The sequence below is a fragment of the Pinus tabuliformis genome, chromosome 5_2 (assembly GCF_031772625.1).
Source record: "Pinus tabuliformis cultivar Carrire ecotype Pingquan chromosome 5_2, CPIR1, whole genome shotgun sequence".
Lineage (NCBI taxonomy): Eukaryota > Viridiplantae > Streptophyta > Pinopsida > Pinales > Pinaceae > Pinus > Pinus tabuliformis.
In genome coordinates this window covers 1026936410-1026958265 of record NC_142306.1, presented here as the reverse complement: position 1 = coordinate 1026958265, position 21856 = coordinate 1026936410, and positions in this window count along the sequence as shown.

Sequence of the window (21856 nt, the reverse complement as noted above, 5' to 3'; positions counted from 1 at the left end):
CGGGATCTTCTCAACAATTCGGCCACAGAAACAACTTCAGGAGACTGGCCCCGAAGTCTACGGGACTGTCTTGGTAATTTCGCCACAGCTAAAAACTTTTAACTACTACACACGAAAACAAAGTAAAATCTCAAATCAAACCACCTAAAGTCTCTAAAGAACCAAACAAATTTGAATCACACGCCTAAAGAATCTAGGGCGTCAAACCAAGCACAAACAGTAGCCTTCCAGACCAAAAACGCTAGTTGGAGATGAAACCCAACATCGCCGGATTTAGTACAGAAGTGGCGGGTGGAACAGTTACCTCGGCAACCTGCTTAATGAATAAACCGGCACAAGTTCCTCGACTTTAACCGTCTCGAGTGAAGTGAACCCCCCGGAAAATCCAAGTGAGTCTAGCTGACATCTGTTCCAGGTACAGTGGGATCTTCCCTCCACCGTCAGCTCGGTAGAATCCTAAAGATAATGGTCACTAAGGTTACCAACCGCAACAAATGCACCTGGGGGAACAGTCTACACTCCGACAGCACGCAAGGGCAGAGTATCAAGCTCAATCCCCTTGTCGGTTCCTTGACAATAATCCAAGGTTTACCGACAAGTGACCCCTGGCTCCTCGACAATGGTTAATCCGAGGTTTACCGTTTGTAATACGTGCATGTCTGGCGTCGTTCCCAACGAGGGAGGATTGATCCCCTCACTGGTTCGGACACGAGCTCGTGCTTCTCCTTTAAGAGGAGCTTTCCCAGAGTACAAATGAGACAATTGGATTTATTCTATCACAAGATAAGCTACTTGTTTGGTTTTGTTGTCTTGGAGAGTTAATTACTCTCCTACTCCAAGACACTAGCCTGATCTAAATTGGTGTTTCAGAGCCCTAGTAAATAAAAGTTACTACGTTGATTTTACTTTAAGCGTTAATTTTATGGTTTTTCTTAAAGACAAAAGGTAGTGGAAGTGAAACCAATGGTGTGTAGACTCGACTCAAACCACTACAAAGATGCATCTAAGATGATTTACGCTACTTTTCTCTTTCAATGAAATTCCTAACTAAGAGAGTTGAGAAATGCAAATTTTATAGAAAACAACTTTCTTAGTAAAGACAATCAAAGAAACAATTCTCTTTATCTTTCCAAGCATACAAACATGACCACTCCCTACGTGCACGAAAAACTCTTTTTCTTTCAAAATTCTTCAAAGCTACTTGAAACAAAACTTTTCAAAGGAGATGTTTTTGTATTTTCTCTTATTTAATAAAGCATATAAATCTATTTTAACGAAAATCAATCTCAAAAGTTATAAAATCTATGAAAACTTGACTCACAATCAAATCAAAAACAAATTTACTCTAAGCAAACCTAACGAGGAAAAAGCCTACAAAGATGATTCTAGGTTGTCTTACTTGACCAAAATCAAGTCAAGGACCAGCTAATGCAGAATCAAAAGACCAGTCAAAACAAAACTCAAATCTTTTTGTTCTTTTTGTAAAATGGAATTCAATACTCAATCAACAAGCACTTCAAAATTTGCCAAAGAGATAACTCAAAGGTAAGTTACTCTCACAGGTAGACTTTATGACAGGTCTGACTTCTAAGAATGCTGACAAAACCAGAGAGATCTAAGGCTTGACAACTTCCACCGCCAAAGTCACTACAAGACCTACTCAAAAATCAAACCCTAGGGCTTAAACTTCTATGAAATCCACTAAAACACTCAATGCTATCGAAACAAGTTCAGGTGAAGATCTTTGACAAGAGACTAATGGATCTGGGCAGTAAAAACTAAGAAAAAGAAAAATCTAAGAGGAAAAATGCAAAAAAATGAAATTTTCTTAAATTTTAGCAGGGGACGCAGGCAACCCGTTAAGACAGGTGCGGGCCCGCTCTGTGCACACAGCGACAGTGCGTACAGGTACGCACTGTGCAATACTCAGAGGGTGCGTCCTACTAGAAAATTCAAGAAAAACTAAATCTAATTTAATCCTAAGCTAATCCACCGAAAAACAAAGTCACAAAGCCAGAAACCAGAAAATAAATGACTTTTCCCAGATCAAAGTTGCATACAAAGGAAAAGACTTTCACATCAATGGATTCCCCAGTGGAGTCGCCAATTTGTCAGGCGGAAAGAGTCGATAGTGCGGACACAACCAACCTCCCTAGGAGCCTAAGACTCTCTAGTGACAAACAAGACAAATAAGAGCAATCCTTCTCTAAATATGCATTCACTATATAAGAAATCAAGTGTTTAGATCCTACCTGTACTCCAACGCTGTTGTAGCAGTCCAGCTCCACTGATCCGGATGAGCTCCTCCTTCACTTTGAAACCTGCATCCACTAACAATCAAACGATTAAATAGCACTTGATAATCTCATAGAATAAAACATATTTAACACATAGACCAAGGAGTACATGAAACAACTCATAAATAACAAGTTATTGAGAAGAATGGACTCATTTGCATTAATAGGAAACAAAAGGAACAATTACAGCCTGAGCCTTGGTGTTGTGCAAGTCCCTCCCAGGGTCCATCAAGAGTTCTCCTTTACTTTGACAAAGCTCACCCACTTCCAAATAGAACAAGCAAAGATGGCAATCTCTCCTCACAAGCTTCTAAATGGGAGTCCTAATTCCAGCAGCATCTACCCTTAGAAATGTTTAGCTTCCAACCTCCCCTCCTTCTGGCCCAATGCCTGTATTTATAGTGCTCAAGAGGAAGTTATTCAGGTCCACCATCAATGGGATAATCCCCTCTTTGGATGGGATAGCTCCCTCATTGATGGGATAAGTTCCTCTTTGATAGGGGTACATGAACCATCTGGAGGCGCTCAATACACGTCGAACAACCTTCTAGAATTCTCTAGAAATAAACACAAGTAACTTTTTAAAGATGAAACTTGTGCATTTTGACCTTTACAGGGGGACGCACCTGCCCCTTTACATACAGAGCGTACAAGTACGCAGCTTTTGTGAACATTGGGTGCGTACCCGCAGGTAAGGTTGAGAGAACCTGCGTACCCAGAGATAAATACATTTATAAAGACTTTCTCTCTTTTTGGAGTTTGACATGGAGAGCAGAGGCATAAGACTTGCCTAAGAGGATAGCATGACTGTTGATAGAGACATACTAATTGTAAATAGTCATGGTGACATTTTTTAGTGTAACAAGAGGATCGAAATGTAAACTTACTGTAGGTTGAAGACTTTGTTCAGATCCACCAAATTGGCTTTGAATCTCAACATGAACTATAGATGGTGAGGTTACTGCTTGAGGGATTACAATAAGACTTTTTTTAGATACAATCTAGAATCCTACTGATGCTTGAGACTCTTCTTTTCTTACAATTTCATCTATAAAGGTAATTCTCCCAAGGTTCACTGATTCGTTGTATTTTGTGGATTTAGGAAGGGGGTTATGTTCTTTTTCTATCTTTCTATTCCTAGTCATTCATAAAAACCAATTCCTATTTAACCTCTAATATTTTGCTGAAAAGCGAGCTGGTAAGCAAGAACTTTACTTGCTAGGTATTCAAGTTCTTACCTCCTGCTTTTAAAACTCAATTCTTTTGCAGCAAAATAGAAAGGAAATCACTTTGAAACACTCTCCTCGGCAACTATGCCAAAATGTTGGTGCACTAAGATGTCTTTTTACAGGAAATATTAATTCCTACATTGATTATCAACCCTAGGAAAGTCTTTTTATTTCAAAAGTGTTAGGACTATATATGCAGTGAATTCAGAGGTTAACTAATAACAAATCGTTGTAATTTCTAATGACTATCTTCTTCAAACTCAATCCAAACAATTCTAAAATAAGTAACTCTGAAAGAAATTCATAACATACTTTGCAATTATACTTAACCTATCATGAAAGAAAATGGATCTGAATACAACTTATAAAGAATCATGCTTGGCAGTCTGGAATGGAATTGAAATTAACTCGCTCACTCATGGAAGAGAAATGTAACAATGGATAGCAATGATAATTGAACAACAAATCCTAATTGAACAACAAATGATACTAGAATAACAAACAATATCTGAATAGAAAATGACTTTATAAGCATATTATGGGGAGCGATCAATTCTATCTCTGAAATCTATGATAACATTAATTGAAATGAATAGCATTCTGAGTTGGAACTAGCATAACCAATTCAATCAAAATCATTACTCATTTATAACACACGGATCAATCTGAATCTCAAATGAATAGCTAAAGCAAATTTAATCGACAATCCTTACGATAATCAAAAGTAATATTAACTTAACATTAATGAGCAGTAAAGAATAAAATAGAAAATATTATGACACAGGTGAAGCAGTATATCTTCTCTTTACTGGGCCTTGAATCGCCAGAAATCCCCACTAAGAGATACTCAGAATATAAGTATGAGTTAAACGTAGTCTTTCTTCATTAAAATAAGTGACCAAGTTACAACATCCAAGATAATAGTATTATATGTCAAAAAGAATAATTACAAACTATGAAATTCTGAACTCCCGTGTAGTTTTGCCTTTTGGCCTTATATATTACATTTAGAAAGTCAATAGATAAAAGTGAATCCTCAACATTAGGGGATCCTGAGGATTTCACTATACTTTATCTGATTATGTCATAAAATAGTCATTGTCTGCCCGGTCTTCCGTTGTCCTTCCTTGCCTCTAATGTTGTCTCTTTCCCTTATGAGATGTTGATGTTCTGTTGATTGAGTAGCTATCGACCAATTCACGTCTTCTGCACATAAAGATAGTAAAAATCTGTTTTTCCTGCTTAGATTTGTCTAATTTGTTACTGATTACTTTTACCTGACTTTAGCTATTATTTCCTATACTTTTATTCATAAACAAAGATAATAACATGAAGATGATTACTAAATAAAGGTATTACCAAGGAGAAAACATACCTTTTTCTTGACCCAACAATATTCAAGGAAACTTTCTAGGAAGTCCAGCACAACATTTATGTATGCTCTCATCCTGGGATGTTTGGCCGAATATTCTCCTTTAATTTCTTTAATAATTAATTCAGTATCCCATTGAATACAAATTCTTTTAGCACCTAAATTTTTTAATAATTGTAAACCTAGAATGAGGGCTTCATACTCTGTTATGTTATTAGTGCATTGAAAATTAAGCCTGTATGAATGACCTTCAACATGATTATTTCCTATGTTAACCACCCAAATTCCTGCTCCAGCACCATCCTTGCTACAAGAGCAATCAAAACTCATGTTCCAAAGAGGTTCACGAGGAATTTTCAGTTCTATTATTTGTGTTTGGGCTAGTTCAGTTTTAGAAACCTCATTCTCAACATTGATTACTTGATTGTTGATATCCCCATCGTTGTAAAGAATAAATGAATCTAAATCTGAATGAATAGAATAAAGTGGATAATTTTGAGGTCTGTCTTGAGTACTCACCATAAATTTCATTAAGGTTTCCCTATACAGTCTCCTTTGCTGCCCAAAAATTGGTATGGTAGAAAAGGTCATGTCCATTTGTAGGGTTCCTTGTAATTTTTCTCCCCATGAGTGTGACAACAACATGTCATACTTAGGGGGAATGTCTACAACCACTATGTCCATCACTAGACTTTTAGCAGGGATTTGGGCTAAAGTAACACATAGGTCCTTGATAAGACCTAGGCATATAACTTTGCTGGAATCAAAGGAGTACAAGTCATTGTAGGGTCTAGTAATGTCAAGTCCTAATTTCTCCATCACAACTTTAGGCATTAAATTGTGGGATGCACCTGAATCTAACATAGAATTATGGAGAATCTTGTCATGAATATTTAAACTGACATAGAATGGAGGGACTCCTTCTTCTTGTGGTTTGCCTTCAACTTTCGGCCCAAATAAGAGTTCAGGCTAGTCATCATTCAAATTTACAGATACAATGTTTTCCCCAATGTTTAAATCTTTCATTACTTGGGGTCTGTACAAGTTTTTGTTCATTAACTCTATGAGAGGAATAGGGATTTTCAATTTTTCCGGTTCATTCTCAATATTGAAAGTTGTTTGATTCTTACTCAAGTTACGAAGCTCATCTTGCTCTATAATTTTTTTTGTGATAGGCTCTTTTGTTGACTGGTGGTTGGGACATTTGTTTGAGTAGTTTTAGAAACACTGTTAGGAACCTTTTTGACATGGATTTCTATCTTTTTCTTACCAGAATTATCCACATTTTTCTTAGGAAGACTATTTGTGGTTTTGTTATGTTCATTTTCAGATAATTTCTTAGCAAGTTGTTATGAGATTTTGGCATTGGGAGTGTCTGTATTATTTTTTCTTCTAAGTTTTAGTACCTATGGACATCCATTATGGCATGTTAAAACCCTTGTTTATACTCATCTCACTCTTCAGAATCCAATTTAGTCTGGGCTATGAGAAAAAGTTCCTGCTCCTCTTGAATGAGGAAAATAGTTTCATCATCATTTATCCCCAGAAAATTTATTTGATTATCATCCAAATATTCCACAATATTCCCCTCATCATCTGTGTAATTTTCCTAAAAAGAAGGCTGAACTTGCTGGTCTAGACCCTTTTGTTCTCTTTGTTTAATTTGGGGAACATTCCTCCTAAAGTTTTGGTTTCTAGTTTGAGGGGAATTTTGGTTTTCTCTTGCTTGAGTTTGGTCATTAATGTTCACTCTTTGCATCATTTGATTCACTACTCTAACTAAGTTATCAATATTATGATCAACAACAGAAGTAGAAGGTTCTTCTTTTATGGTAACTCTATGTTCAAACTTCAGTTTAGCTTTTCTTGTCAGGATGTTAGCTTCAACTTTAATTGCATTTGATTGCATTTCTTCCAAAGTTTCTAGGTCTCTCTCTCTAAGTTGATATTCCATATCTACATCAAAACCATCTGGAAAATCAATCAGAGCTAGACCAAGGGAGGGCTTGATGTCTTGTGGAATGGCGTTGTAAACAATATTAAACCGTTCACAATATTCTTCCACACTTTCATTTGGTTTTCTTTTCAGTCTTTTATATTCATTTAGGAGTTGAAGTGGATTCTTCTTGATCTCCCATCTAGCTAAAAATTTGATGGAAAGCATCAAGGTTGGTTATACTTACTACAGGTAAACCCCTAAACCATTTCTTCACATCACCTCCTAATCTTTGGGCAAACAATCTCATTTGAACATCACCTTCATCTACTTCTTGGACGTCAAACACATCATTCATCCTATATACATATTGTTGAGCAGTATAAGCACCAGTGTTATCAAAGGTCACAATTTTAGATTAATAATATCTGGGCATAGCATTTAACTGGCCTGGCAACACCAAACGTGTGTACCTTCCTGCCATAACTGTTTTGGAAGATTTACTTGAAGATGGACCTAATGTAGGTGTAGTTTTGATAACTATAGGGATAGTAGGCACAAAAGTTTGGGAAGCCAAAGGTGAGGAGGTTGATACTATGGAATGGGTAGGGCTAGGAGAATTGATTGGACAAAGAGACTGTTACAACTGTTAAAGAAGAAAATTCAACAAACTGCTAAATAAAAGCTTCTTCAATAGCTTGGTCCAACACTGAAACTAGACCTTGTAATTTGTCAAATTTTTGTAAGGATTAAAGATCAGGATTTGTTTCAAGGAGTTGGGTTTGGGGTATATATGGTTGCAGTATGGCTTCATCTATGACAATTTGATATAGAAAAGCCTAAGACTTTGATCTAAACAAACTTTGCTGGAAAGGCAAATCAAATTATATATCTTGTAGTTTCAAATTTCTCTGGGAGAGAATTAGACCTTGACGAAGGAATATTCTTAGGGAGAGAATCGAATCTTGATAGAGGACTATTACTACCTTGACTATCGGTAAAGCTTTTCTTTCTCACCAATTTCTCAGGGTTATCTACAATTTTAGCAGGGTTAGGATCAGGGTGAGATCTAGTGTAAATTATTTTGGGAACTAGGGCTATGAAAAATCATTACACAAAAATTAATATCAAAATCAATGACACACTAAATATATAAAAAAAAAAACAAGCTCAGGTCATGTATTTCATAATGATACAACAGTTGCTTATTGAAATACTAATTTAAAACTAGGGAATAATAATGTTTTAGATTAAAAAGTATTCGTCCCCAGTATGGTTGCCACTATGTTGTCATTCTGTACTTTTGAGGTTGATGGATAAACACATAGGACAACATCAAAACCACATTGGAAGTTGGGATCTAGCCCTACCAGCATCAGAGAGGGATCTCTCTATTTGATTTAGCTTTGTTTTATGGAAAAATTTTAGGCTAGCTATGATTGTACTTGTTTGTTTTGTTTGAAATGTTTGGTTGATTTAGTGCTATAATTCCATTGGGCTATGGAGTCTGTAGATTAAACTGGAGTTTGTTCATCAATTTTTAAAGGAGTTCTCACAGGGCAATACAGGTTATAGTAATTTGATTTAAATGGATGGTGAAAAAGAAGAAATGCACGGTTCAGTAGAGAATAAAGAGAAATTAGGAATTATTTATCCTGACTTCAGTGGAAAACATTAAAATTAGCAACAACCAAAATAGGGCATTCTTGATAACAAACCCTATTTATCATAGTTTATGTTGATTAATTCATATTTAGAATAAAAAAGGAAATAAATAGCAATGTTTAAACAGATAAAGATGAGAAACACATCACCATTCAAGACCCCACATGAATCCTATAAAAGGTCCTTGTATTGTTGATGCTCCAGTACTTCAAAATTACAATGTGCAGTAGAAATTACATTCATAAATCACCACTTGTTACACTAAAATTTGTCACCATGACTATTTGCAGTTAGTATGGCTCCATCAACTGTCATACTATCCTCCTTGGCAAGCCTCATAACTCTGCTCTCCATGTCAAACTTCAAGAAAGAGAGAAAGTCATTAAAAATCTATATATCTCTGGGTACGTAGTTTCTCTTAGCCTTACCTGCGTGTACGCACCCCAAGTTCACAATACCTGCGTACTTGTACGCTCTGTCTACAAAGCAATGGGTGCGTACTCCTGTAAAGGTCAAAAGGCGCAAGTTTCACTCCCAAAAAGTTACTTGTGGTCATTTCTAGAGCATTCTAGAAGCTTGTTTGACGTGTATGAAGCGCCTCCAGATGGTTCATGTATCCCTACCAAAGAGGAACTTATCCCATCAAGAGGGGAGCTATCCCATCCAAAGAGGGGCTTATCCCATTGATGGTGGACTTGAATAACTTCCTCTAGAGCACTATAAATACAGGCATTGGGCCAGAGGGAGGGGAGGTTGAAAGCTGAACATTCCTAAGGGTAGATGCTGCTGGAATTAGGACTCCCTTGTAAAGCTTGAGAGGAGAGATTCCCATCCTTTCCTAGCCTTATTTGAGAGTGGGTGAGCTGATCAAAGTAAAGGAAAACTCTTATTGGACCCTAGGAGGGACTTGCACAACACCAAGGCTCAGGTTGTAATGGTTCCTTTTGTTACCTTTTAATGCAAATGAACTTATTTTTCTCAACAGATTGTTATTCATGGTTTGTTTCATATACTCCTTGGTCTATATGATAGATATGTATTGTTTTATGAGTTTATCAGGTGCTATTTAATCTTTTGGCTTGTTAGTGAATGCAGGTTTCGAAGAGAAGGAGGAGCTCATCCGGATCGACGAGGCTAGACTACTACAAAGCGTTGGACTAAAGGTATGTTAAAGATCCCCTGATTACTTGTATTTGCAATGCATGTTTAGAGAAAAGTAGGGTTTATTTGTTTTGTTTGTCACTAGAAAGCTCTTGCTTCTAGGGAGGTCGGTTGTGTCCGCATTGTCGACTCTTTCCGCATGACAAAACGGCGACTCCGCTGGAGAATCCATTGATGTGAATGTTTTTTCCTTTGTATGAACTTTTGATCTGAGAAAAGTCATTTGTTTTCTGGTTTTTGGCTGTCTGACTGTGTATTTGGGTGGGCTAGCTTAGGGTTAAATTAGATTTTAGTTTTTCTTTGTTTTGATAGAAGTACGCAGCCTCTGAGTTGAGCACAGTGCGTACCTATACGCACTGTCGCTTTGTGCACAGAGCGTACCCGCACCTGTGCAAACAGGTCGCCTGCATACCCTGTCAAAATTAAGAAAATATCAATTTTCTTCTTTTTCCCTTTTAGATTTTGTCTTTAATTTGTTTTTTCTGCCCAGATCCACTGGTTTTCTGCCATAAATCTTCACCTAAGCTTGTTTCGTCAGTGTCGAGGGTTTTAGTAAAATTCATAGGGATTTTTCCTTAGGGTTTGATTTTTAACTGGTCCTGTAGTGACTTTGGCATTAGAGGTTGTCAAACTTTGGATCTCCTTGGTTTTGTTCAGTCCTCTTAGGAGTCGGGCCTGTCATAGAATTCACCCTTGTGAGAGACCTACCTTTGTGTCTTCTCTTTGCGAATCTCGAAAAAGTTTGTTGTTTGAACTTTGAATTTTATTCTTGAGAAAAGAACAAAAAATTTTGATTTTTGTTTTGACTAGTTTTTGGTTCTGCATTAACTAGTCCTTAGTTACATTTTGACTGAGTAAAACATCCAGGAATCATCTTTAGTAAGCTTTTGACTTGTTAGATTTACTTTTAGGTGCTTTTCTCTTAGATTTGCTTTTGAGTAAAATTGAGTTGATTTGATTGCCATAGCTTTTTTAACTTTGATTTTTGTTAAAGTAAGTTTTACATGCTTTATTAATTAGAAAAAATACAAAAATATCTTTTGAAGGAAAGTTTGCTTTGGTAGCATTTGTGTCTTTGAAAGAAAAAGGAATTTTCGTGAAGTGATTAGTGGTCATGTCTCGTATGTTTTGAAAAGATAAAGAGTTTGTTTCTTTGTTTTCATTGCCAAGAAAGTTGTTTTTATATCAAGTTTGCATTCTCCAACTCTCTTAGCTAGGGAATTCATTGAAAAAGAAAAATTAGTATAAATCATCCTAAGTGCATCTTTTTAGTGGATTTCGGTCGAGTCTACACACCATCAGTTTCATCTCCACTACCTTTTGTCTTAAAGAAAGCCATAAAATTAACGCTTAAAGTAAAATCAACTTAGTAACTTTTTATTTACTAGGGCTCTGAAACACCAATATAGATCAGGCTAGTGTCTTGGAGTAGGAGAGTAATTAACTCTCCAAGACAGCAAAACCAAACAAGTAGCTCATCTTGTGGTAGGATAAATCCAACTGTTTCATTTGTACTCTGGGAAAGCTCCTCTTAAAGGAGAAGCACGAGCTCGTGTCTGAACCAGTGAGGGGATCAATCCTCCCTCGTTGGGAACGACGCCAGACACGCACGTATTACAAACGGTAAACCTCGGATTAACCATTGTCGAGGAGCCAGGGGTCACTTGTCGGTAAACCTTGGATTATTGTCAAGGAGCCGACAAGGGGATTGAGCTTGATACTCTGCCCTTGCGTGCTGTCGGAGTGTAGACTGTTCCCCCAGGTGCATTTGTTGTTGTTGGTAACCTTAGTGACCATTATCTTTAGGATCCTACCGAGGTGACGGTGGAGGGAAGATCCCACTGTACCTGGAGCAGACGTCGGCTAGACTCACTTGGACTTTCCGGGGGGCTCACTTCACTCGAGACGGTTAAAGTGGAGGAACTTGTGCCGGTCTATTCATTAAGCAGGTTGCCGGGGTAACTATTCCACCCACCACTTCTGTACTGAATTCGGCGATGTTGGGTTTCATTTCCAACTAGTGTTTTTGGTCCGAAAGGCTACTGTTTGTGTATGGTTTGACGCCCTAGATTCTTTAGGCGTATGATTCAAATTTGTTTGGTTCTTTAGAGACTTTAGGTGCTTTGCTTTGAGATTTTACTTTGTTTGCGTGTGCAGTAGTTAAAAGTTTTTAACTGTGGCTGAATTACCGAGACAGTCCCGTAGACTTCGGGGCAAGTCTCCTGAGATTGTTACCATGGCCGATTTGTTGAGGAAGTCCCGTAGATTGCGGGGTGAACCTCCTGAGGAGGTCCTGAGTCATTACGAAGGTTTAAAGGTCCTTGTAACTCCAGCGGCAGTAAAGTAGGTTCACCTGAAGAAGGAGAATCGTCATTGGTAGTCCATCCAGATTACCAAGGTCTAGAAACATGTTATAATCCCGAAGCAGTTGCAGTTTCCAAGCTTGCTGGTAGTTTTTCATCTACTAGTGATATAGGCGAAGAACCTGAAGTATCTGAACCTGTTACTCCAACTTCTAGTGCACCTGATTCACCTAGGGTAGAAAGAGTCATTACCGAAAATCTTCCTTCTGGTTTGATAGCTATTGAAGAACTTGCTCCAGAGGAAGAATTAGGCGTATCTATCCTTGAAGATCAACCTACTATTGATCTAAGGGAGCGTGAATCTATCTTTTACAGTCCTCCTAGAAGTACTACTTGGTACCTTTCGTTAACCAATTATTTAGACAACTCAGGGATAAGTTTTTCTCCACCTCGAACTCCTTTTCCACCTGGAGGTATTTATACTCCTGTCAATATGTCTGGTCAGTCGTCCGTGTTCACTCAATCTCCTGAATCTTTCTTGTACGGCGGTCCTTCTGTTCCCTCCGGGTATCAGGCACTTTTTGGTACCTTTGCGGGAGAATCTCCTCAACCCATTGAACATGGGTTATTAGCTGGAAACAATGGTAATAAACCGTTGGGAATAGGAGACATTTATATGATGTCAGGTTCAGTTCCCGGTTCTCAACCTCAAGGTGGGCAACCTCAAGGTACACAAATTGCGTCTGGGGGGCAACCTCAAGGACAGTATGTACCCATAGTACAATACATTCCTCAAGGTCAACCCCAGTCTCAATATGTACCCCAGGGTCAACCTCAGTTTCAGTATTTACCTCAAGGGTATCAACCTCAAGGTCAAGGTCAACCCCAGTATCAGTATTTACCTCAAGGTTATCAACCTCAAGGTCAATCCTCGAGTCAAGGTTATCAACCACCTCAAGGTCAATCATATGTTCAAGGTACGGGGACTATGCCTTTCAGTTATCAATCCTATCCTCAATCCGGTTATGGATCTCAATATCCTCAACTTGTTATGGGTCAATACCCTGGAATGAACATAGTGTGGGATCCATCGCAAGTTCAACAGGTATTGCAGCCAAGTATACAGTTGTCATCTCAAACTGGACAACCCTTAGTTGTTGGTCCATCCCAGCAACCGGTCCAGTCTAATGTTCAAACTTCTGTAACTTCGGTAGTTACTCAGCCGCCAATTGCACCTAGTACTCCATCTCAAACGACTGATGCAACTACCACAACATCTGCTCCTTCCACCACACTTGCTTCTGGAGTATCGACAGCTCCGGTTTCTACTGTCTCTGCAACTACTCCTCAGACATCTTCACCATTGTCTGGATCTACGATTCAAACTATGGTTCAGATGCCTATAGGACAGCCTGGTTTAAGTACGGTTGTCACTAGTCAACCACAATTCACTTATCAACCGTACCAGGGACAGTACCAATATGGGCATGCTGTCCAACATCCGGTTTACCAGTATCAACTGTATCCTGGGTACACTTATCAACAACCTCAGCAACCCTAGTACGGTCCGGTTAATCTTGGTTTTCCAGGAGGATATAATATCCCAAATGCGATTCCTATTCCAAGTTATCCTGGATATCCTCCTCCTGGGACTGGTCTTGTGACCCAGAGTTTTAGGGATCCTAATTGGCAGTTACCGTTTATCGCAACTTTGGATTTACCAGACTTGTCGCGCCTAACGAGCGATCCAATACAATATCTTCCGTTCTGGCCGCCAATGCCAAATAAGTTGCCCAGCGATATACCCAAGTTCGAAGGTAAGTCTGGAGAGGATCTGTCCAATCATGTGATGACTTACCACCTCTGGTGTGCTTCAAATTCCATTTCGGATGATTCAATCTGCTTACGTCTTTTCCAGCGTACGCTCATTGGTCTCGCGGCCAAGTGGTACATTGAGTTACCATGGGCCTCTTTTTACAATTTTAGTCAGTTAGCTACCTCGTTCCTAACTCATTTTCAGTTGCCGGTCAGATATGATAACGGCACGGAACTACTAACTTCACTAAAACAGTCAACATCCACTTATATTTCCGATCATATCCATGAGTGGAGACATCGACGGCGATTAGTGAAAGTTTTTATTCCGGACCAAATCTTAGCTGAATGGTTTGTTAAATCATTATTACTGAAGATTACTGAAGATGTAGCTAAGGCCGGAGTAGTTACTGAAGAGCAAGTGATTGCTCAAGCGCAGTACCTTGACTTAGTTTACACTCAGTCAGGTACGTTACATGAAAAGATCCCAGATCTTCCAAAGTCAAATCAAATTGTTGCTGCTCCTTCGGGATCTCATGCTGCTGATGGCATGATTGGTTCGGTAAATACTAAAAGCAAGAAGAAATCTTCAAAGAATTCTTCGCCCATTATAACCTTACCAGATTCCCCGACAGGAGAGTCTTCTCCTGAAATTTCCGCCGATATTCACGCTGTAGAGTCATCTACGGCTAAATCAAAAAACGGTGGGAAGAAGAAGGGTAAAGCAGACAAGACTCCAAAGGAGAAAACAGAAAAGTCGGAAACCAATGACGAAAAGTGCAAACCTCGATATCCTTGTCTAATTTGTGCAGAGGATCATTTTACGAGAGATTGACCCCATCGGGCCGAGGGTGTGAAAATTGTCAAAGGTTCCTCAACTCCTGCTGTTTTGAAAGATCCATTTCCAAAGCAGGAGAGTAAAATGATAGGTTCTTCCTCGAATGCCACTGAAGAACCCATATTGATGATGTCTCATGTAAGGATTGCGACTCGATCTCATGATTATGGTAGTAAAAGTCCTGTTGATGGATCGAAAGAAGCAGAATCTTCTCATTCAAATCCATCAATCTCAGCTCCCGGTTCCGATCCACTACAGATCGAGAAACCTAACCCTGACTTAGTAATAAAACCGCCTACCAAAGGTGTACTTCGAAGGTCTGCTTTCAATCCACATGTGAGAGTGGCCCAGAATTACAACATTGATGAGGATTTAGCTGTTTCACCCTCAGCAATGTCGGCTTTAGAAGTGCTGCAATCATGCCCAGCATAGCGAAAATTACTTTTGTCGGCTATAGGAGCTGTTGATGTTCAGGACCCGAACCTGATAATCTTTGATCTAGAAAATAGTACACCACGTCTCCCTCATCAGATGGCTTTCCAGATTCCAGTGATAGTCAAAAACAGGCCTATTCATCGGACTGTAATTGACGAGGGAGCTTCCACGTGTATTATGTCGATTCAGTGTTGGAGATCGCTTGGTTCTCCTTCGCTGAACCAATCCCCAACAATTCTTAAGGCCTTTGATGGCCGTGGGTTCCATCCGTTTGGCATTTTACAGGATTTGCCTATAGGGGTTGAAGGAAAAACCGTTAGTCTAGATGTGGAGGTGGTTGATGCCCCTCTAGACTACAACCTTCTTTTGGGTCGAAGTTGGTCTTACGCTATGACAGCGGTCGTTTCATCGGTCTTCAGAGTCATAAAGTTTCCACATAATGGCAAGATCGTGACAATAGACCAACTGGCTTATTTTTCATCCGACCCAGCCTCTTCAGAGAGTATCCAGCATGTCGGTAAAACGACTATCCCTTATAAGGATGTTGGCGTAGGATTAGTTAAAGATTCTGGTTTACTGGGAACTTTTCCTTTTCCTCCAATCAACGCAGACCCTTCATTCGCATTCATTCATATGATTACTTCAGACACTATTATTTACGATGATCCTTGGATTGTCCCATCTGAATCTGAGATAGACTCATTCGGTGATGCAATGCCTTTGAGTCCATATGAAATTGCCTATGAAGTTGTGCAGTCTTTTTCCGACCCAAGTTCAACCCAAATCGACCAAATGAATGTGGTCCGTGAGGAATCCCTTTTCGCGTCAACCTCAGAGTTAATAACGTTTCCCGAAGTTGTGTCATCTGAAGAACAACTTTGTGAAGTCCTGTGTGTAGACGATTTACCATGGGAAGATCTCCATCATAGATCCTCGTTTTTACCTGAGGATGATCGTTTTGAAAACAATTTCTCAATTGACATTTCAGTAAAGCCCGGAATTGTTGAACACATTCATATAGGTGCCTCATGTTCAGATGACGAAATTCAAATATACAAGGCCCTTTTTCAAGAATTCCGCGACGTGTTTGCCTAGTCCTATGAGGAAATGCCAGGAATTGATCCCTCCCTTGTTGTTCATGAGATCAAGACTTACCCGGACGCTAAACCCGTTCGGCAACGTCTGCGTCAGATACACCCTCGGAAAGCAGCTGCAATTAAAGCAGAAGTTGAGAAGCTGTTGAAAGCAGGTTTCATTTATCCGATCCCGTTAACGGATTGGGTATCGAATATTGTTCCAGTTAACAAAAAACAGGGAACAATAAGAATATGTATCGACTATAGGGATATCAATCGTGCTTGTCCCAAGGACAACTATCCCACGCCCTATATCGATCAAATAATTGATGATTGTGCCGGCAGTGAAATATTTTCCTTTATGGACGGTTTTTCCGGTTACAACCAAATCAATATTCTACCTGCCGATCAACCAAAAACGGCTTTCATTTGTCCATGGGGGACATTTGCTTATTGCAAATTACCTTTTGGGCTTAAGAATGCGGAGCCACTTTCCAAAGGGCAATGTCTTATGCATTTCATGACATCAAACACATTGTGCAACCGTATCTCGATGATTTGCCCGCTCACTCCTTACGTCGAGCCGATCACCTTGTCCATTTACGAGCAATTTTTATGAGGTGTAGGCATTATCGTATACGATTGAACCCACACAAATGTGTCTTCTGCATCAAAGTGGGAAGATTGCTGGGATTTGTAGTTTCAAAAGCCGGCATTCGTGTCGATCCCTCGAAGGTTGAAGCTATCATCAAATTGCCTCCTCCTTCGAGTCTGCGCCAACTCCAAAGTTTGCAAGGGAAAGCAAACTTTTTACGCCGATTCATTCCTAACTACGCCGAGATTACCAAGGGTTTTACCCGGTTGTTGAAACAAAATGCTCAATTCTCTTGGGATGAGATAGCTCAGAAATCTTTTGATGCGCTAAAGCACGCGTTGACCCATGCACCATTGCTGCATCCTCCCAACTACAACCAGGATTACTTTTTGTACCTCGACGCCGCTCATTCCACCATTGGAATGGTTTTAGTACAGGAAGATGAATTCGAAACGGAACATGTGATATATTATCTTAGTAGGACGTTAAATCCCACTGAGCTAAAATATTCACATGTGGAGAAATTGGCCCTGGCAGCTATTCAGGTTGTCCAACGTTTTCGTCATTACATTCTTCTCCGTAAAACTACAGTCATTTCGGATTGCAACCCTATGATCTATATTTTGACTAAACAATTGCTAGGGGGCAAGTACTCTAAATGGATTGTTATCTTGCAAGAGTTCGACTTGGAGTTTGAAAAATCTAAGTCTAAGAAATCTTTAGTTTTTGCAGAATTGATGTGTGATTTCCCGCGTGCTGACACGGAAACTGTGGCAGAGGAACCCATTGCGGACGAATCTCTGTTTCTCATCAGCACTTTAGATCTGTGGTATGGGGATATAATTGTCTATCTCCAAACCCAATCCTTTCGGCCCGAAGCTTCAAAGTCGGAACGCCGAAAAATTCGATTCCAGTCCCAACAGTACAAAATTATTGGAGATACTCTTTATCGTCGTGGGGCAGATTTGGTTTTTCGTCGTTGTTTAACTCATGAAGAGGCAGAAAGGATTATGAATGAATGCCATTCTGGAGCGTGTGGCGGTCATATGTCTGGGTATGCCACAGCTCAGAAGGTGTTGCGTGCTGGCTACTTCTGGCCATCCATGTTTAAGGATTGTATCATTGCGGTCCGAAAATGCCACAACTGTCAAGTGTTTGATCGCAAGATGCGCGCACCACCTGCTCCTCTCCACCCTATAATTGCCGTTGGTCCTTTTTCTAAATGGGGTATCAACTTTATTACATGTAACCCTCACTCGGCCGGGGGGCATGCGTATATCATCCTTGCGGTTGATTATTTTACTAAGTGGGCCGAGGCGATGCCTACATTCGAGGCAGACGGCAAGACAGCTGCAATTTTCGTATTCAATCATATTATTGCTAGGTTTGGTGTCCCACAAGCGATAATCACTGACCATGGGCGCCATTTTCGAAACATTATGATGACAGAACTTACAAGCCAGCTTGGTTTGCGTCATGATAGTTCTACTCCTTATTATCCCCAAGCAAACGGTTTGGTTGAGTCCATCAACAAAGTTCTAGTTATCATGATCCGACGAATCATTGGTATTCATCGGTCGAATTGGCACAACATGTTATTTTCAGCGCTTTGGGCGCACTGAACCTCAGTGAAAACATCAACAGGGTTCACTCCTTTCCAACTAGTTTATGGTTTGGAAGCAGTGTTGCCCATTGAATGCGAAATCCCATCACTTCAAATGGCTATCGAATTACTTCCAGCTACTTCCGAAGAGGAGAAGCGTCTATTATACTTAGCTAAATTAGATGAGACTCGACGTGACGCTGCATTGGCAATCAAGACTCACGCAAAAAGAATGAAAGCTCAGTATGATCGCAACGTGACCCCTCGTAATTTTTCGGAAGGAGACCTAGTGCTATTATATGATCAAGCTAACGATAAATTAGGTGCTGGCAAATTCGTTCCCATGTGGCATGGGCCCTACATTGTTAAGCGAAAGCTAGCAAAAGGGGCCTATGAGCTGGTAGATTTTGATGGGGACTCTTTGGGTAAGCCTAGAAATGGACTTTACCTAAAGAGGTATTATGCTTAAATGATGGGTATGGAGATTTAGTTAGGTTAGTTTTTCTTTCTAGCTGGTGTGTTTGTTAGTACAGACAGTGTGCTTAGCTTAGAGAGTGTGTTTTTCATCGTTATTCTGGCTTATCTTGGTTTTACTCTTGATATTGCAGATGTCGACGCCTCTCCAAACATACATTGGATTTGCTGATGGTGCTTGTCGTAGTACACGGAATATCTCTTCCGCAGCTTGGGTTATCTATTCTCCCTCTGACGAGTTAGTTTCTATGCATGGGGTGAGCCTCGGTCAAACAACAAACAACATTGCAGAATACAGTGCAGTGATTGAGTTATTATCTGAATCTATTTCATTTGGGATTCGGAGTTTGATAGTGAGGTTAGATTCTGAACTCGTTGTATTACAGCTTAATAGAGTATATGCCATTAGAAATCCAGTGTTATTAAGGTTATTTTTGAGAGTGCGCCTCTTGGAACGTGAATTTGATTACATTGAATATCAGCATATTCCAAGGTCATTAAATACATTAGCAGATGCAATTGCTTCTCGAGTGTTGGACAGACATTTGCGATAATCATAAAAGTAAATTTAAAAAACATTTCATCATACATGTTTAACAAGATAAGCCGGTAATAATGATATATATATAGATAGGAGTGTGTCAAAAATATACATCGTCTTCGATCATAGGTTGAAAAACACCTTATGATCGGCAAAAATGATAAGTACAAAAAAAACCAAAAATGTCACATGTGTCTACAAAAAGTGACTAGCCAATCACTGGTGGTGCTCTCTATACGAGACCACTGCCCGCGCTACCCTACACAGGAACCTCCTGAAAGGTCCTGGAACTGCGACCACATAGCGCTGAAGTCAGATAGGAATATCGTCTATAGTCGTCTCTGGTATGTCCGCCGTGAGACGCTCTAGGTCCTGTTCCAGCTCGGCTAAGGCCTCTGCGGCCGCATCCTGTGGGGCCGGTGCTGGTGCAACTGGTACTCTTCTCTCGAATGGCCGGAGATTGGCCGGACGCTGTGGACCTACATCTGCATTTTGAAATTTGTCACTGTCAGTTTTGAGACGATATAAAAACAAAAAAAAAGTAAATAATTTAAAAACTTGTGAAGAATGAAGTACCTCTGTCATCCCATTGTTCTCCCTGTGGAAGAACCATGTCCGGATCATCGCGAAAATCTACTCCGGCATAAGGAAAGTCCTGAATCGCAAAGACCTGGTCTTCCAACCAGTGAAAGTAACCCGCAGGAAATCGAACAACTCCCGCTCCCTCATCAGGATGTCGGGCCATCACCGCAACCCATCACATCAACTTTGGCTCCCGAGGAGGCCCAGCTGCAACAGTGAGATGCTGTGGGATCAGCATCGGAACCCTCTCTAGGGCAAAGCTCACAACTAGAGGCCCATACCCAAAGGTCTTTAATTGCCCGTTCTTTGCCCTAGTCAGTTGGCCCTTCATATTGGCCAACACAGCGTCACACCAATTGAAAATGGTGCCTCGGTAGCAATCTATCGCCATCCGCATTTGGGACCCGGTGGCAATATGCAAGGCAGCTGCGCCGCAGAGTCTGGTAACTATAAAGGAAATTACCATAAGTTCAGGCAAGAATATGTATTTGATTTCTATCCCTTTCTCCTTGTTCTGATTGTTGCACCACTCTAGCCGGAGGCTAGCAAGGGATTGGCCACCTGGCCTAGTCCCGGATAGAGTCAGTTGCTCGCCCCTATTAGGCAAACCAGTGAGAAAATATATGTCTGAGGGCTCTATCTCGAGCTGGTGCCCTCCGATGTAGAAGCATTGATCCTGAACGTTCCACCTTTCAACCAGCCATTCTAAGAATCGCACCTGGGCCCTCATGCCAAGTATGGCCCAGTATTTGTAGAGACCGCATGCCTTCAAAGCATCAATGGAAGGTTGATGATCTATTGCGGCCAAATCGACATCTTCGTGTTCTCTTTCGCGCCAATCAAGCATGGTGGGCAATCTACACACCAGAAAACATTCATTAGAATTCATTAAATCAAAAATTGATGGTTTAGTTTTGAGATTTAGGGTTTTGAATTCACTTTGCGCGGAGTACGCACCCCGCGTTCAGAAAACAGAGCGTGGGGACGCAGCTATTCTGAAGGTAGGATACGTACTCCGACCATTTTCCTATTAACGAAAATGTCGGGGTACGCAGGTCACCCATGGGGCACCTGCGTACCCCGAAAGGCGGATCCTAAAACCCCAAAGCCCTCAAAAAATCAAACTAGGGCTTAAAATGAAATTCTAAACGGATGAAAACAAAGAGGAGGATGTTGTGAAATACCTGAAAGAGACGGCACTCGATTCCGACGGTCGGATTCTCCGCAAAGTCCACGGGAAGTTTCTTGCCAAAAGCCCTTTTCTCTCCCTCAACAGTAAAATGGTAAAAATGACATGGTAAAAGGTCTTTTTATAGGTTTTTTGGATAAATGAATGCTAAATTTGTTTATTTTTCACCATGGAAGGATATTTCTCAATGCATTTTTGCTTATCTTAAACTGGTATGAGTAATGTGTCATTTTTGTGCAGGACGATAGGACTTTCAAGGAAAATTATCATTTTTCACGAACCAAAACAGCAGAGTCATCTTTTAAGCCCTTTTCTGACTCCTAAAACATGAAAAGATTGCCGAGCGTCTCTTTTACACTCGTTAAAACGGAATTAAAAGACGGTCCCCTTATAGCTCTTTTCTGACCGTAAAAACAGGAAAAGATTGCCGGGTTTTTGTCGTTTCAAACTCGATACTGGAAATAAAACGACGTGTCCTTGATCGCTTTTTACTTTTCAGGTCAGAGGCACTAATCATGAAAGTACTCCTTGGTCACAAGACTAAGCGGTTCTCTCAAGTATTATTTTATACTTTTTCGGGCTTGGGAGACACAACTTTACGAAAAAGTTCAACCTAGAGTCTTCTTAAGTTTTTTCAGACTCTCTAAAAATGAAAAACGCCGAGTTTCTCCTATACTGGACTCGTTAAAATTTCACAGTAAAGGACCTGTTCGATTACAAACAAGAACGGACCACTCCTTCTTAG